The 18807-nt window shown below is 35.8% G+C and overlaps 1 long non-coding RNA gene across 4 annotated transcripts in view; it reads right to left on the bottom strand.

The window, feature by feature from the left end:
* Positions 1–5323: 5323 nt before the first annotated feature.
* The window catches only part of LOC108499150, a 39221-nt gene continuing 25737 nt past the window's right edge, over positions 5324–18807 (bottom strand). For 2 of the 4 annotated variants that reach the window (XR_001875445.1, XR_001875448.1), the window contains one exon: positions 5324–5476. This is a non-coding gene — a long non-coding RNA (uncharacterized LOC108499150). Of the gene's footprint in view, positions 5477–10723; positions 10822–18807 lie in introns of those variants that run through there. The other 2 variants (XR_001875446.1, XR_001875447.1) reach the window with 1 other exon arrangement.

Genomic DNA, 18807 nt, shown 5'->3' with positions numbered 1-18807 from the left:
TAGGAATGTTGAAAGGATTTATCATAAAATAAGAGTAATAAATGCACTGAGAAACATTATGTTATATCTGGTCTGCTTACAGCTTGCAAAATATCCAGAGAGACTTAGTAAACAAAATACAGACTTTGGGAAACAGAAATGATCGTGAAATCACTAAAAATTTCTCTGGAATGGAAAATGAAATTCTAATAGACAAGAACAAAAGAGAGAATGAAAGAGAAAAGGCAACTAAAAAAAAAGAGGATAGAGAAAAAAGAAAAAATAGAGAGATAAAAATGAAATATGAATATGGCTGTAACCTTGCTCACAGTCAAAATGTCATTCAGCATTCTTGTTTTCATTCCTAGAAAGTATCTGTATTAAACCCACTTTTATTAAAAGTGGGGTTTGCTGCCCAGCTTGACTTTACTTTCTAAATACATATATATATACAGACATACAATCAATTTTTGACTTGTGATCAGAATAAGTGATTTCAAATCTTTATTTTTTTAAATCCAAGACCTGCTTGGAGTTTCTATACAAGCTCAGGAACATCAAGACCTTGAATTTCACTGCAGATGTTCCCAGTGTACATTATCAAATTCTTAGAAATAACTCAAATATCATGCACTTCTTATATAGTACTTTTCAGAGTTTTACTGATGAAAAAAAAATACCTGATGGAGTTCGGAAACTTTGTTGTAAATTAAATGTGTAACATACTTGCATTTATACACTTAGATAAGTACGTACAGGGTGTGTGTATCCAAGCACACACTCATCTATGCATTACACTTTTGTGTATATCTATATATACATATGTTTGTATGTATTTATCAAAATCTTCAAAACTGATTGTATTGGGTCTGGCTGAGCTGGAGTTCATTTCCCCACAATAGCCCTCACAGTGCCGTGCTTTGCATTGGTAGCTAGAAGGGTGTTGATAACACACCAGTGTTTTGGCTACTGCTGAGCACAGCATCAGCACTGTAACATTCCTTCCTTAGCTGAGGGCAAGATCCTGGGAGGGGACCCAAGTGGGCCAGCTGACCCACACTGACCAAAAGGATATTCCAGACCATATGATGTCAGCTCAGACATAAAAGCTAAGTCAAGGAGCAGGAAGGCAGGCATTCATTGTCTCCAATGGCTGGCTACTGAGAAACCATCACACGTATGGAAGCCCTGCTTCTCAGGAGTGGCCAACCATTGCTGCTCATGGGAAGTAGAGAATAAACCCTGCTATCTTTCGCTTTGCTTTTGCATGTGCAAGCTTTTGCTTTGCTTCTGCTTTACTAAACTGCCTTATCCCAACTCATGGGTTGTTTTCCGTCTTACTCTCTCCTCTGTCCAGCTGGGAAGATGAGTGATAGAGTGGCTGGATGGGCACCTGGCATCCAGCCAAGGTCAACCCACCACAGTGATTCAGCAATTAAACAGAGGTTTTAAGCAATTCATGCATCAGTAATAAAATTGTCAGGAAACCTGATTTCCACAACTACTCAGCTTTCCTAGTTTCACTTTGAGATTCAAATTCACAATTATACAAAACTTTTATTAATCCAAATTAAAAAAAAAATAAAATAAAATCCACCCATAGAAAAGCTTGATATGTTTCTTTTATCTGACTTTTGTAATATCCCTAAAATTTGGTGTTCACTTCAAAATCTCAGCTAAGAGAGGTGTCAATTAAAACTATTTGTTTAAGATCCTTGCTTCTTTAAATAAATAGAGCATAAACTGATTTTAGGTATAGCTTCCCCAGTTTTCTTTCCCATTTTTGTATCTGCACAGGAGCAAAATGTACAATAGAACACCAAACATACCACTTTGGAGGGCTAAAAGACTGAGATAAAATCTGCAATTTTTTCACTTCATGAGTCTCTCATACAGTGTAAGTACTGGTGATATTCGGTACTCGGATACATTTACATAGAAACATTTCTTCTTCTACACTTTCTTAAAAGCCAACGTGAGATTTTCTGTTGACTTCACTGAGGTAAGGATGAGGCCCTATTCAGCCAAAAAAGACACTGTTCTTGATGACCCACAGTTTGTGTGAAGGTACTCCCTTTTCAAGTTTTATTCTTTTGCCATGTCCTTTCCTCTGAGTCTAGAGAAATGCCAAAGAGAGTTTCTTCTCGACAACCTCTGTCTTAAATAGTGGGGAAGGAAACAAGAGAATGAAATTGAAGTAGCTGGCACTATACCCTCTATTTCTGCCACCTCTTAGTAACATAAAAAGTCCTTTCTGTGGTAGAGGTAAGACTCTTGTGCAGTCTACATCACAATAGTGATAAAAATAAAGGAATTGAGCTGACTCAAAATACAATAGTGTGAAGGAATTCTAACATACACTTGATTCTAATGTATAGCTCTGACATACAACTATATTTAATATCTGCTGTCTTGTCTAATCTTTACTAAGTTCAATGCTATCACCTAGAAATGCAAAACTTAGAACCAGAGTAAGAACTTCTTTGCAAAATAATTTGATTAGGTTAGAATGAGTGAGACTCTACTACATGCTGGATGTACCTTTGCAGCATTTAATGAGTGTTTTGATTATGGAAACTTAAAGTCAGTTGTTTTAAGCTTAAGAAAAATCATAACAGTAAGTTTAAAAAAACTTCTTCATCTATACTGTTTCTATTAGTAAGTTAGAGCTGGTACAGAATGTCAAACAAAATACTACTGCAACCAATGTCAAAAGTTTAACATTTTGGATTTCATACACTAAATGTCATTCAAGAGTGCATTCCAGTGTGATACCTAGTCAGTAGCCTTTTTCATACTTATAATTTTCCTACTTTGTTGCCAAGCATCTGCATATTAAAAAGTAATGCTATTTAATAAGAGGAAGCATTCCAAAGCAACACACTTAACTCACTGCCTTTATCCACTGTATCACAGCAAAAGTTAACTCTGACGCCAAAGGGAAGTTAGGCCTTTAAACTGCAACTCTAAATTGCAGCTAACATGCTGAAGCAAGGATGTCACAGTTATACATAATTACTATTCTACAGAAGCCTGTTTCCTGTGGTGACAGAAGCATATTTAAAAGATAGCATTTTCAGTCTTTGATATCACTTTTCACGTACAAAACTGTTTTTTCACCAAGAGCCCCATTCAGTAGGCCAGCCTTATCCAGTAAAGCACTTAAGGATATGCCTAGATCCCATTTAACTTAGGCACATGATTAGGACTTTTTTTTCTGAAAAGGATTGAACCTAAGTATATGTTTCAAATGCTTTGTTACATGGGAACCTAAAATAGGAGGATAGCTCTTAACTGTAATACTACTAATACTTCTGACTACCCAGGAATTTTAGTGACAACAATTTTTATAGGTTTATTTTTCAAAATAATATTGTAATATCATCTTGTCTTATCACATAGCATATGCTGTAAGCTTATTACAAGACAACAAAAAGTTTAAAAAATATTAAGCTTAATCATATTTGAATCTTTAATACTTTACCAGTGCTCCTCATGGCTTAAAGACCATAAGCTTTAAATATCACAGAAGCTTTTTTTTCCATATTTGAAATGATAATGCTTAGAAAGGTGCTGCTTATACAACAGGTTGTAAAATGGAAATTCACAGGAGGAAAACCCTTCCTATGTCTCCTGCATTTCTCTCTCAATTTTTTCTTTTTCTTACTCATAATCACTGTAATAAAGAAAGGTGTTTTCCTTGATAAATATTACAGAACAAAGAATACATTGTGACTGGCTCTGTTATGCTACCAAATATTTTCCCATCAACCTAGCTATAAATAGCACCCTGATTATATAGCAACAGAAACTGTCATCTATTCCCCTTGTACAAAGTACCTCCATGCTACTCAAATCCTGAAGAAGCCCTTTTTAGCAACCCAACCAAGAAACTCACCCTTTAAAGAAATGCTCACTGTCTAATACCTCAGAATTGTTTGTTGGGTTTTTTTAATCAACATCCTCAAAACACCATACAGTATTTTAATATTTATACACCAAGGGGAACACATTGAGAAGGCTGTGTCATCGTCATTCTAACAGAAAACTGAGTGCAGTTTTCCTCAGGGCCATTCAGTGATTTCCATGCCTAGGGTACACCAGAGTGGCTGTTGAAGTACATGTATTGCACTGCCTCTCCTTCATAAGCTCATTACATTTTCTCTCTTAGGATAATTTCTTACAGCTAGAGCACAGAACTGAAAATTCAGAAATGTTTTTTCCATTTCTCGCTGGGCCACAGACCTCCTGTGTGGATCTTGAACAAATTGTTTTACTTACTGTACCTCTGCTTTTCACATCTGAGAAGCAGAGATAAAAGCAAAAGGAGCACTTCAAGGCTTAATTCATTAAAATTGGCAGAGAACTTTCAGGTCAATGAATGGAGGCTGCTACAGATTAACATATTAAAAGTTTTAATAATTTATTTGTGATCTACTACAACTGATGCAGTGTGTTTCTAAACTAGAAGGAACAGGAAAATTCAACACTATTTCACTGATATACGTGTCCAGTTCTATAGACCAGTCACTGTAACTGAAAGATATCAATGTGTTTCTTCTATTCAGGCTCTGTCCCAGGGTACTAACATAAACCTCAGGAATAACCTGCTTTCAAAGGAAACTTAAAATAAAGCAAAATGCAATATAAATACATACTTCATGTTTATACACATATACACAGTACACAGACAGAAAATATGTGCATTAAGATACTAGTCCAAAGAAAGACAAACATTTTTCCTTTATTGTGTTACAAGGCCATAATTTCTCAAACTCAGTGATACATGTTGTAGAGATGCTCTGAAAAAAATGCCTTTAATTGACTAAAATATGATTTTATGTAGGATCCTTAGTTTAATATACATCTTCATATTAATGCACTGTGATTAAAAAAATAAAACAGCAGAGGAAGAGAAGACATATTTTCATTTTTTTAAATAATAAAATCTGCTTTATTCCAATAGCATTTTTCCTCAGGATTTCTTCCTTTTAAAAATAAAAATTCCATTTTCCTGTCTGAATTCAAAATGATTGACTGGAGCACAATACTAAGTAATAAATAAAACAGTTCCAGTGCCTGAAAGACTCCTGAATAAAGAGAAAATTATTTTTGGATTTTCCTTCTGATCAGATATGAAATATTCTGAAACGCCACCTCTATAATTTGATAAAAAGCTTGATATCCCCAAATGAAAATAGGATTCAGCACTTTCATTTTTCTGTCTCTAAAGGAACCTCTAGGTAAACTGATTTTAAAAAAATGAAAATCTCAAGCATAAAGGTGGGAGTAATGAAGCAAGTTTAAATATGCGCTGACCTTTGAAATGAACTGCATTCCATGTTGTTTGGCCAAGAAGCTGGCTGTGTTGCTGTCTCCATCAATTTCCACAGCATAAAAGATGTGGGTTTTGGAGCTGCCCTGCTCTCTGGTGGATGTTGATAGGCATCGCCGCAAATACACCACTGCTGATAGTAACAGCCATATGTTCATTGCTCTGAAATATTAAAAAGAAATCCACAAGGGATAAAAGTGCAAGCATCTTCTTTTGTTGTGGTTGTTCACCATGAAGTTTACCCAGAGGTGGCTGTATTATATTTTTCCCCTCTTTGGTTAAAAAATAAATTCCTACAAATTTTTATTCAGTAGCAATATTAAACTAAAAAGAAGTAAAACAAAACACATTATTTTGAGGATTCTAAGAGCCTTATCCTGTTTGACAGTATCTAAAAGCAAATTGATACTATATGATTTTATTCATACAAATTAAAAAATAAAAATATACAGTTTTGCAGTCTTAGTTACATGATTATTTCCTTTTTCCACTCCTGTTTTATTGTATAAGTTTCACTAGTTTTATCCAGTGATTTTCTAATCTCAAGCTGTTCAATAGACCTGAAGGTCAAATGGCATTCTCTTAAAAATTTCAGTGTTTGATATCAACATAGAAGATGGCCACTAGCACATATAGCAATTTTAATAACAATGACTAATCTAAATATCTGTATATCTGGTCTAAGTCCTTTTGTAATATATTTTATGAAATACCAGGTTAAAATGGAGTCTTATGATACAATCCTAAATTGCCTAGAAAAATGAATGACAGCAAAGATAACAAAGTCAAGATTATGCATATGAGAAATACTACAGGTATCTTAATTAGATAATATTAATACCCGGCTGAAAGTTTATTCTGTACATGCTAACTCTTAGGCACAAGATCCTGGCTTTAAAAATATGACAGTAGCAAATAACAAAATCATCCTGAGTAATATGCTGTGCTATTACATGTAAACAGTGGTAAAGATCCAATAAGTTTTCCACCTACATTCCCATTCATTTATGTTTATAACGAACATTTGACCTGTTAAGATCTGTACAGCAGCAGAATTTAAAAATTAATTTTGTAATGAATGGGACAATGTAGTTTTGCATGTTATGTGTGGCCATGTTCATTTATATGCTTGAAATGTTTGCAGCAATTATTATTCAAATAGCCTTTTAAAACAGCAGTTAGATATAAATTATCATTGGGACTATATAAATATGTAGAAATAAACCATTGTATCAATCTAATCTTTGAAGATATACATCTGTCTTTCCTCGGCCATGTCTTTCAATTGCATCCTTTTTGGAAGACCAAGAATTAACACAAAGCAGCCAGTGACTTAATTCCACCCCATACCTAATAGTAGCTCTTTTTACTGTTAGATGCAAATTAAGGTGCAACATTAAAAACCAGTTAATCTCATATCTTGCAGTCCACAATAATATAAACCTACGACCTTTAATAAACACTGTCCTACTGAAAAAATATACTTGAGGTATCTGCACAGGTAGAGATAAAAATCAGATCTTCAGTGAGATCCTACCAGCTAGGTACTTCTGAAAAGGCCTAGTAAAGCCACTCATATGGAATCCCTACTAATTACATTAGAGCGTTTCTGGGTTGTGACTGCTATCTGAAGCATAGACAGAGCTTTACAGGTGTTTTTTTTAGCCAGACATATGCAACCTAAATTTCTAAAATCCCTCCTCAAATCTTAATTATGCAGTATGGACACTCCTGGTTTTCCACTCAGGGTTTTTTGGAACACCAAGGATTGAGGTAGTGGGAACTGCAATTTATTTTTGTTGTCTAGCTAAGCAATCAGGTTACAGCCCTATGAAATGAATCCCAGTAATCAATGGAAAGGAAGCCATGAAGATTACAAAAGATTACGTTTCAGCTCCTACCTGTAAGAAGACGATAATTTCATCAAGTATTATCCATGGCAATACACGAGGCCAAAGGTTTTTTGGCTTGGTGTTTCTTCTGCTTATGCCAGTCTATTGTGTACGGGCTATTTAGTTTTATGTGATTGAGTCAGAACAAAACAAAACAAAGCAAAAAAAGACATTCCAGCTCAATCTACTCTAAACATGATTCAGAATGGATTTCAGTGAAGGTCTATTCCTATCATTTCTAATGCATTCTTGAGCCATTTTGATCTCCACAAATGAGCTGGGGCAATGTGCTTGGCCTATATTTAGAGTAAGCCAAAGGCTGAGGAGCAAACAGAGAAACTGGGGCTGCAAAGAGAATTAACGAAAAAAATTCAAATTGATAATATAGATCCACCCTGTATAATTAATGCAGAATAAAACATTTCCAGAACAAAAGATCAAAATCAGTCTACCTAGAACGTGTGTGGCACAGAATGGGAGAATGGATAGCAAGGGTCTGAGGCTGGATATAAGTAAAGCTGCTGATTTATGTTAGAGGCCTTGGTTTTGACTGATTAGGATGGCCAGGGCTGAGAACTGAGCACCAGGTCAGTGAGACTATTGTTTGAAATCAAAAGAGGGTACAGGAGAACCACTACACCATAGTCTGAATGACAGGCTAAAATAAAGAGATTATATTCATTAGCTGGACTCACTGGGACCTCAGCTGATATAAAGTCAGTTGATTCAAGTGACTCAACGCACAATTGGTTAAACAGAACTAGAAAAAAAGGTCAGGAATGAGAGTGAGTCTGGAAAGGTCCATCATCAGATGACATCTGAGTGATTTAGGGAGAGACAGATTAGTGCAAAGAGACCTAGGGCAAGTATATTAGCTCTGAAAGAGGAAACAAGGAGAACAAGTGAAAAGGAAAATTTAACCAGACTGTAAAGAACATACGAGAAGACTCCAGAACCTTCAGAGTAGCCCTTCTCTACAGCCTGGAACCAAATCCTTAGTTTCAATGCTTGGAAGCTGAACATGAGCCAGCAGTGTGCCCAGGTGGCCAAGAAGGCCAATGACATCCTGGCCTGTACCAGGAACAGTGTGGCCAGCAGGTCCAAGGAAGTGATTCTTCCCCTGTACTCAGCACTGGAGAGGCCACACCTGCAGTACTGTGTCCAGTTCTGGGCTCCTCAGTTCAGGAAGGATGTCGAGGTGCTGCAGTAGGTCCAGAGAAGAGCAACAAGGCTGGTGAAGGGACTCAAACACAAGTCCTATGAGGAGAGGCTGAGGGAGCTGGGGTTGTTTAGCCTGGAGAAGAGAAGGCTCGGGAGACCTCATCACTCTCTACAACTCCCTGAAAGGAGGTTGTAGCCAGGTGGGGGTTGGTCTCTTCTCCCAGGCAACCAGCAGTAGGACAGGAGGGCACGGTCTTAAGCTCTGCCAGGGGAAGTTTAGGTTGGATATTAGGAAGAAATTTTTTACAGAGAGAGTAATCAGACATTGGAAATGCGCTGCCCAGGGAGGTGGTGGATTCATTGTTCCTTGAGGTTTTTAAGATGAGACTGGATGTGGCACTTAATGCCATGGTCTGGTAACCACGGCAGTAGTGGATCAAGGCTTGGACTTGATGATCTCAGAGGTCTTTTCCAACCTGGTTGATTCTATGATTCTAAATCTTGCTGTTCCACTGAAACTAGAAAACACAAAGGAACTAATTGCACCTACTGAGTCACGGGGATAGTTAAAGCCTGTTACTTAGAAGACTGTGTGTTCCTTCAAAGAGAACATTCTCTGCTGTGGATGTAAGAATTCCAGCCCCATGTATACCTCCATGAGGATGTTAGGAAGTAGAAAGATGATGACATTTCCACTCTAATCACCTTGTTAAGAAAACTCTAACCTTGAGTTAATCATACATACAATGTATTACATTTTCGTAAATCCAACATTAACATTAAAAAATGCCAAATTGAAACTACTTGACTAAAGTGTAAATAGAGTGAGAGGTCTTTTTAGAGGCTAGGAAGAAGGGCCTGAAAGCAGGCCTGAAAGTAGTCAGAATTCACAATTTATAACAGTAAACTCACATATGGCTGATTGTATACAGGACATTTTCTTCAGTATCTGCCTTTATTCAAGTTTCACAGCAAATACAATATATTATAAAGTGGGCTCTTGAGGACTAGTAAATAGTGACATCCATTATTAATGTTATACAGGGTGAGAGATCCTGTGCAGGTCAGTGCTTCAACCTGTCTTAATCCTGTTTCTTCAACAATGGATTTTGAAGCAAATGCTTTGGTTTCAACAGCAAAGATTAAACTTTACTTTTATACACTGGAAAGCAATTTAATTTCATTAACCTATCAAGAGAGAGGATTCACAAATTTATTAAATTCTACCAGGAAGAAGGAAAGGATGCGTTTAAATTTCTCTTTTCAGCGTGACAAATACAGTAGTATTGTGCAACTGAAATTTCAGAAAAAGAATGAAAATCTAAGAGATTTCTGAACTACACTTATAGAAGAACAGAATAGGTTTATTTTTAATAACTTGATATAATACCCAATAAAAATACAAATGAAATACACAATATCATTTAAACATACAATTTGTGTTCCATTAACAGAATTTAATTACAAAAAAAATAAAAATAATTTGAAAATCCAACTCTATTGTTATTTTGGGTTTAGGAGTATGAGATATTATTATATAATAAAAATTATACACAGTTTCTGTATTAATCAAAAGAGTAGACAGAGGATTGATACTGGATTTGTAAAAGGTCTTTACTCACTAGACCAAGCAAGAGCAATGCTATAGCAGTAGTGTTTGTATCACTAAGTAAATCACTAAATTTTAAATATGAATAATAAATCCTTCAACAAATTAGTAGCTTCCTGAAGTTATTATGCAACGCACGCTTATGTCTCTGAATTGTAATTTTGCTAGGTAGGCACATACACACGAAAAAAGGACAGTACTGCTGTTCAGTCACACACAGAAAAGTAGCCACATGTGAACCTAAACTTCTTAAGGTCATTGAAGCTAAATATGGTTCAATCATATTTAAAAGTAAAAAAACAATGATTACCACCAGAAAGATATGCAAAAATGTTGAAAAAAACAACAAAATCTAACTAGAAAAAAAAGAGAGGAAAAACACTGACGGGGAGGTGTTAGGGAAAAGACTTGGTTTTCTTCTTGTATCATGTTCCACTGAGAAAAAAAATGATCCCCTTTACATGCAATGAGACATTCCACAATTTTTAAAAGAACTCCAAAAAGTTGAAGCACATGCACCACTTTCTGAATTATGAACAGTTTTCTTACAGGCTTTGTATCTTATGCTGACCAAGCCCAGTTTTGCTCTGGTTTATGAAACATGACAAGACCACAGTTAAAGTCGATCTATGCTGCAGGCTATTTGTGTTGCCTACTCAGATAGTGTGTCATAATGCCATGAGTCCAAAAACTGTACCTTCTTTTTTTTCTTTCCCTTGTTTTACTGACGTTTTATAAAACCAGACAGAGGCAGGATCCAAATATATGGCATTGTTTCTCCCAGCTAAGAATAAGCACCAAACCATAAGGGTGTATTCAGAAGAATCTCCTCTGATGTCTTAGACCTGCAGAGACAGTATGTGCTGTTTATTTTGGGGTTTTTTTACTGAAGAATCTCTGACATGAAGAGCATGTAATAATGCACACATCATTTTATTGCATTTTTTCTGAGCAATATATTTCTTGTTTTAAAATTTATTGGTACTGGCAACCACTTTTTAAAGGATTATCTTAGAAACTGTCAGCATTTCAGAATCTTCCAGCTTTATCAAAGCACTATTGACTGTACTAGAAACTGAATAGAGTTCATTTACTGAGGATACAGCTTGACATTTATCACCCTTTCAGAGGACATACTGAGTACCAAGAAACTTCAGAAATTAGCAAATTCTGTAGTTAGTGTTTCATCTTGGAAACAGGGATATTTGTGATCAAGTGCCTTCGTTCCATTAGTTGCTTCCATTTTTGTTTTAAAGTAAGAAAGGGGACAAACACATTACTCCTCATCTGGATCAGTCTTAAAATGTTTTACAAAAATAATAAATAGAAAATATTAAAAATACAAAAATACAGATACTTAGGAGTTTGGACTGTCCAAACTGTTTATTAAGAGACTGAATGGCTATAAAACTTCTGGAACCAAAAGGGAGAAATTAGTTGCATGTAATCAGCATGTTAATGTGAATTAAGTACTACTGCTCTAGCCATGTGTTCTAACAGTACAAATTCATTCATGGCTAGGCTTTGCGAACAAAGATTTGGGAAGGCTCTATCCACATTTGTTACAGGTACGTTGGTGGAACAGTACAAGTACGTACAGTTTATAATAAGTGTTACTATCTTCTATTAGCCTAAATGAAATATTTGAGGGGAAAATGACAAGCTTTCAAGCATCCAAGATTTTCTTCCAGTCTGAAGTAGAATTAGTAATCTTTTGAAGTTGAGAACAATTGTTCTGGTTTTAATTTAATCAAATTCACCAATTCAATTAACTAAAAGATAAGATAGTTCATAAATATGAGGCAGAGAAATATTAGAAAGGGAAAGACAATACATTTGTTTGCTCCTATGGGACAGAGAGAGAGAGAGAGAGAGTAAGAGAGACACAAGTAATTTATTGTCTGTGGAGCATGTCTGTGCAGGTGATACTGGGGTGGCAAAAAATATAATGCGCCATAAACCCAATGTCTCTGTTGAGTCCATGGGTTTTAGTGCCCAGAGTTATGAATTTTAGTTCCAGAATTATCTTTTGAAGGTATTTTGTATGTTTCCCTTGAGTAGCAGGGCTGAGAGGTCGAAGATGAAGTGGCTGTACTGGATTAAAGCAAACGTGACATAGCTATGCAAGCTAGAATTCAAAATTCAGTAAGGTTCTATAGCTATCCTACTTCAAGATTCTCTTTAATTGCCAAGAGTGGGTACTCCCAGAAACAAAAGTGATGCAAAACCCCTGCTTAAGTAATTTTCCACTGCTAAAGTAGCGTGAAATAACCTTAAGCAAGTCTTAAATGACAGCTGAAAACTATTTAACAATGATCGTGATGGGACAGTACAGAAAATGGAAAACTTATATCCAGTATTAAGCACTTGCACTCTGCTCTGACAAAATTCAGAAAATCCAGAAAAAGTCTTGAGACAACATTTTATCCAGCATAACTTCAGTAACCTCCTGAGCTTGTTCTAAAGGACTTTCAGAATATATATTAACCTCAGGGTCAGGAAAAAATGAGGAATAGCTCAAAAATCTTGGTTTGGAAGAATGTTTTCCCAGTGTATGCAGAGGCATAAACACTTCAAATATTTTGAAACAATAGGTTGAAGGCTCCATGATTTCTTTACAGAAGTACCACAAACACTGGTTTTGATCAAGAAGCATTCCGACCTCCAAGAGATCTTTTGGGGTTTTTAAGAGAGTAAATTCCAGCTGCCAAGCCGTATGTCAGACATGCTACTCTGTAGAGGTTTAACCACTCGCTGGGTGGTTATGCTACACTTAAAATTGCCCAAATTATGCTATCACTCAGTGGATGATATAATAGAAAAATTAAGTGTTCTAAATTACATAGGCTGTCACACTCACTTCTTTGTGCTTCATAGCTAGCCAGTAATAAGGTTGCAAAAATTCTTATGAAAAGGATACAGATATCTGAGGATATCAAAGGGGAGAAAGAACAGTTTCTCCCAGAGTATGATACTTCAGGAAATGAGAACAAGAAATAATTTGAAAAAGGGGGGGCCAGACAAATTAATGTTACCCTTTTACTATATAGAAAATATAACCAAAAGTTTATAAATAAATATGAAAAAAGAAACAGAATAGGAGACATAGTGGAACTGTACACACATGGATTACATTAACAGTGGGAAAACACCTGAATGACTGGGTCAAATGCTTCAAATGTTTTTAAGGGGCTAGAATGAAACTTCGCTAGAGACTTAACTGTCGTATCCAAAAAGCATATTTTCATGAAGCTCAGCAGTCTGAATACCTAGTCAAAGATGAACAACGTAAGCACTTAGAATAAACCCCTTTTTCTACTAGTCCAACAAACTTCTATCTGGCCCTCCAAAGTGTGAGCTAATCCAAGACTCTTTCAGGGTTTTGGCTTAAATGTCAACCATGTATATTTAGAATGTGTTTCCCTTACTGTAGAGTCAACAGATTTTTGGTCTTCTCTGTAGAAAGACTCAATCAATTCAGCACCATCTTAACTACTTAGAGATGTAAATTACTAGTTTGGAGGTTTTTTTCCTTAAAGTAATTCAGAAACATGTCTTTCATGATAGTCCTCATGGTAGTATGGTACATAGAGCAACAAACAATTTTTACATTTGAGTTTTGGGCATTCAGTCACTGCCAAGCCACTTGCTAGCATTAAGTTTTATCAAAAGATAGTCCATCTACAAATTTTCTTCCCTTCTGTGAAAAACATCAGATACTTCAATTAACAGCAAAATAGAACTTCAGGAAGGATAATAAAACAATATATTCTGACACAGCTACCATACAAAAAATCTGGAACTTTTATTTCTCTTATTTTATTCCACCACCAAGGTTACAAGAATCAATCGTTCCATTCAGTTCTGTGTATATGCCCCATCCATGGAAACACTGAAGGCCAGGTTGGTTGTGACTATGAGTAGCGTAATGTAGCTGAAGATGTACCTGCTCATTCCAGGGGGATTGGATGAGATGACTTTCAAAAGTCTTTGCAACTATTCTATGATTCTGTAGCTTACAGAAAAGAGAGGCTGTGTAATATTGTAAAAACTGTATTAAACTTCCTAATCTATTAAGAAATCTCTGCAGCACACAAAAAGAATCAATTGTCATTTTGAGAACTTTTGAACATATGGAAATCAGAAAGCATTAGTTGTTACTTAAAAAAAGGAAAGAAAAAAGAGCAAACTGTGATATAATTAAAAAAAACTGTGAATAATAAAACATGATGTAAACTCATTCTTCTTTCTACACAGAATGGAAGGGAAAAAAATTTGTTAAAAAACAAAATGCTTCTTTTTTTTGAAATCATTGTAAAACAGTATCTCAGAGTGTTAGGCTGTCTGATTCCCAATAGCAAATGGTTTGCCAAGCCTTTCTCCCCCTAACAGATTTACCATTATTATGAAGACAGGGGTCTAAGATTACTAACAATGAAAATTATCTGATATGCAACTATCCAGAATCCATTCAATTTACTGGAACAATGTACGCTTTACTATCATTAGTAAGAAAATTTCAACCAGAGAAGTATTGCTTTCTTGTAACAATAAAGAAAATGGAAAAACAACTTTCATTTTATTCAACAGATTTATTACTACAGACCATTCCCCTGAGAAATATTCTATATAGTCACAAAAGATACCAAAATCTGAATCTTGCCTAAGAGTCAAGAAGAGTTGGAAAAGCTTCCGAATCAGCTTTAGCTCAACAGTGATTTCTACTGCCAATTAAACAGTGGAACTGATGGACTCTGAGAATGCCATATGCTGCCCTCTGCTGAAAAGATGATCATTATGACTGAAGGTCTTAAGACTGGAAGGTCTGACAGATGGGAAAAATAAATGGAGAATCCTCTGATTTCAGGGATGTGGATAATTCCTTTAGGGAGAAAGGAAGATTAAATGCTCACCTGGGCAAAGAAAAATTTCACAGAATATATTGTGTATATGTATATAAATTATCTTGACAAGAACATGAAGTCAGCAAATTGGTTATTAGAAATATAGTCATTGAGAATTACATTGATTATATTCATAAAAGTCTTTAAAATGGCTACCTGTAAAGCACTTTAGATCTAAGGTGACTTACTTTTAAGACATTATAATGTAATGAGGAGAGTCTTTACTAAGTGATTTTTTTTTTTTACCCTGCTTACTGTATCACTTACTGCACTATCAGGAATACTTAAATTAAAAAGGATTCTGCTACATGACAACCAGGGAAAAAAATATTGTGGATCACCAGCAGCCATGTTTGGAATACTATCACGTTTGATCATCCTTAGTGATAGAGATTTGGTCAGACAAAATCTTAATATATATAAGTAAGAACTTTTACTTACATTATCAAGGGATGATACTTTTATATTAAGCCAAAAACTAAGCTATTGTTGTTAAACAAGTTATTTGAAAAGAACAGTGCGTATACACGTGGATGAACACCATCATAAATCATGCCACAGCAGCCACTACATACAATACGATATTTCTGTGTTACCCATAACTATAAATTTCTCAGAAGGAGGTTAGAAATGAAAATAGGGGAAGATGGGTTTAAGCTATTTTCGTGCCCTACATCTGATGGCTCCTACAAAATTTGCAGTTTTCATTAGAATAGCTGCATAACTACCTTCATTTACGTACTGCTTTTCAGAAGGTAGGTGAAGGAGAGAATAACCGGGTAATTCCAAACTGTTTCAGCTTTGAAGAGGCATAGGAAACTGAGGGATGAACACTCTTTCATTCCAGAAAACTGCACACTAGGTGAGCTTTTTTTAGTCAAAGATGAAGAATGGGATTATCTGTCCAAGATTTTATATGGTTAAAAATTACCACAGTTTGGACACTTATTTGGCACAGCATTTGCTGGAAATATAAATTCTACCATAGTTCAAATAACACCATTTATTGACAATCATCTACTGTTTTGCATACATACATTTTATATAGACAACAGGCTACCTTGAAAATATGCTATCATGTAACTAGTGGGAAATAAAGGTTGTAAGATAAAAAGCTGGCTTCCCAAACTGAAGTCTGAAGGCAGATTCGTTTGGTTTTGTTTGGTTGTTTGTTTTTTTTTTAGTGGAAGGATTAGCATATTACAGTCAGGTTAAAACTAGTTTGCAGTTTAATAGTAAGTGTGTGACATCCAAAGGTACCATTTGATGGCCTGGCTCAGGTTCAGGAGGGCAGTGACTGGTCAGGGCCAATGCTAGGAAGGAGCCAGTGCTCACAAGCTGAGAGATCATCAGCTATGCAAAGAACAGCAGGAGAACAGACCAAAGGGAAAATGCCTGCAGTTCTAGGGGAAACTAAATTCCAGAAGCTTTATGGCAGTATTCTCTGAAGTATTTTGAGTACCACCTATTGGTTCAGACAGAAGTTTCCACACATGCCTGAATAAAGGACAACAAGAGGAAGGATATAGTAAGAACTGGTGGTAGAGAGAATCTGTACAAGAGAATTTTTTCTGAAGTCGAGAGAGAATGAGACTGCTTGTTCTTTAAAAGCCTACTAGCTCCAGTTAAGTCAACAATGGTTGCATCCCTTGCAAGGGAAGCATCCAGAATAACAGATCTCTCTAGAGTTTTTTCATAAAAAACACTGCATAAACCCCTACTTCTTCACTAAACCTCGAAGTCTGAGATAGATGAGTAAAATTAAAATTAAAAAATGAATAACAATCACAAGTACAGAAGAAAACATGAAATTGAAATAATATCTATGTATAAAAATTCTGTAAGAGCAAAAATAGGGGATTTAAAACATTTAGATTCAAATAGAAAACTGACTTTATAGCTATATCAGGAACTTCATGGAAGAAGTTAAATCAGTCAACACTACCACCAAAGTACATAGGACAGAGTGGTTGCATTACTGGAGTTTTACTGATAAAAGCTACAGAAGTTTTAGAGTTAAATCAGATAAATGAGTTATGTGAATCAGGAATACACATATGAACTGAGAATGAAGAGGCAGAAAATGATAATGGGAATACCTTGTCTAATCTCCATTAGATAACTGGCTGTCACATTAGTGAATGACTTCTCCCCACCTGAGCAGTGCAGAGGAAGATGGGAGGTTACAGCCAGCACACAGCAGTTCCTCTCTTACTGTAGTGTAGGCTCTCTAGGAGCTGCAGTTCCTGTCAGAAAAATCAACTCTGGTGTGGGTCCTTCATGGGCTGCAGGGAATATCTGCTACAGCACCTGGCACATCTACTCCTCCCCTGACCTTGATGTTACCTCTGCTGCTTATCTCCCTGTTTTTGCTGCCTCCTCCTCTCTCTCTCCTTTATTTTCTGCCCTTTTTAAATATGTTATCACAGAGATGCCACATGCTTGTTTGGGTGGCTCAGCTTGGCCAGCTGTGGGTCCGTTGGAGAGCCTGCTGGAACCAGCTGTGTAGGAATTCCTTGTCAGTTTTCACTGTGAAAACCCTAGCATCTCACTGGGACCTGTATTGCTATCTGTGCTGTTCAACAGATTCATAAATGATCTGAAAGAAGGTTGAAAGTTTACAAAGTTTGCTCACTTTTGATAGTAAAGGTAACAGTTGTTTTAAATATCATGACACTGTCTAACTAGGCAATTAAGAGGCAGAGAAAAATTCAGTATAGACAGATATAAATTCATAGATCAAAAGAAGAATAATTCTGGCTTTACATATACAGTTATAGATTCTGAAATATATACTCTTCAATAGCAAGACCTTGGAATTATAACAGATCACCCCCTGGAAATATCACGCTTAAAAACAGTAAAAAAAAAAATGACAGAGAAAATATACTATGATTATTATTATTATGAAAGGAATAATGCCATTAGAATACATAATGCCACAGAATACATAAATAGCACAGCTCCAATCTCAATATAATATATAAATCTGGTGGTCCTTCTTACCACAAAAAGAATAAAATATAATTGGATAAGGTACAGAAAAGGACAAAGAATGGATTAAAGTTGGCACAATTTCTGTACAAAGAATGACCAGGATTCTTTAGTCTAGAAAGGAGATGGGGACCTATCAAAGACCATATATTAAAAGTAGCCTTAAGAAGGTGGACAGCAAAGTATTTTTTATTGTCCCTTCCAATAGAAGCAATAAGAAACCATAAAGAAAAAATAAAGGAAAATAGTTAACAGAAGATTCAAAACAAATAAAAGAAGATACTCCTTCAAACACATCCACAGAATCATGAATGCTAAATTTCACTCAAAAATGACCAAAATATTCAATGCGGAAGCAAAAATCTACCAAAGGCTACTAAAATTAAAATTCTCTAGGTGAAATATCTCCCTAATTCAGGAGATCTCTGAGCTCCAAATCATTTAAGCCTTGAAGAGCATTCTGGGAAAGGATCACTCAAAAGACCAAAGATTTACTCAAAGACCAAAATATGTACAAATCAGGTCAAAAATGTATACAAAACTATGACTTGGTAGCTCACAGACATTTAAGACACCTACTGCATTGGAGGCCTGGGGCTGGCAGACATGAGACTAGAGTAAATCTGAGTCCTTCATGACAGCTGGAGGCTAGGTTAAATATGGTAGGGCATTTCAAGTGCCACTAGACAACTCTGTTTTGGTTATTAAATCATACCTTTTATGTTGAAAGAGGTGTCTCAGGTCTACAGAAGCTCAAACGTCAGTTACACTCATTTCAACTTATAAATTCGATAGCCAGTAAACATACTTTGTATCGAACCCTTCTGCTTGGTGCCTCAGTCAAAGAACCTCAGATAATCAATCTTTATTGTCAAAGCCCTGCTTATGAGCAAACCATGCCAGCTGATTTTTTATAACAATTACATCCAAACT

The sequence above is a fragment of the Lepidothrix coronata genome, unplaced genomic scaffold (genome assembly GCF_001604755.1).
Source record: "Lepidothrix coronata isolate B3197 unplaced genomic scaffold, Lepidothrix_coronata-1.0 Scaffold70, whole genome shotgun sequence".
NCBI classification, from domain to species: domain Eukaryota; kingdom Metazoa; phylum Chordata; class Aves; order Passeriformes; family Pipridae; genus Lepidothrix; species Lepidothrix coronata.
The sequence above is the reverse complement of the archived record's forward strand: the minus strand, read 5'-3'. Positions and strand labels throughout refer to the sequence as shown.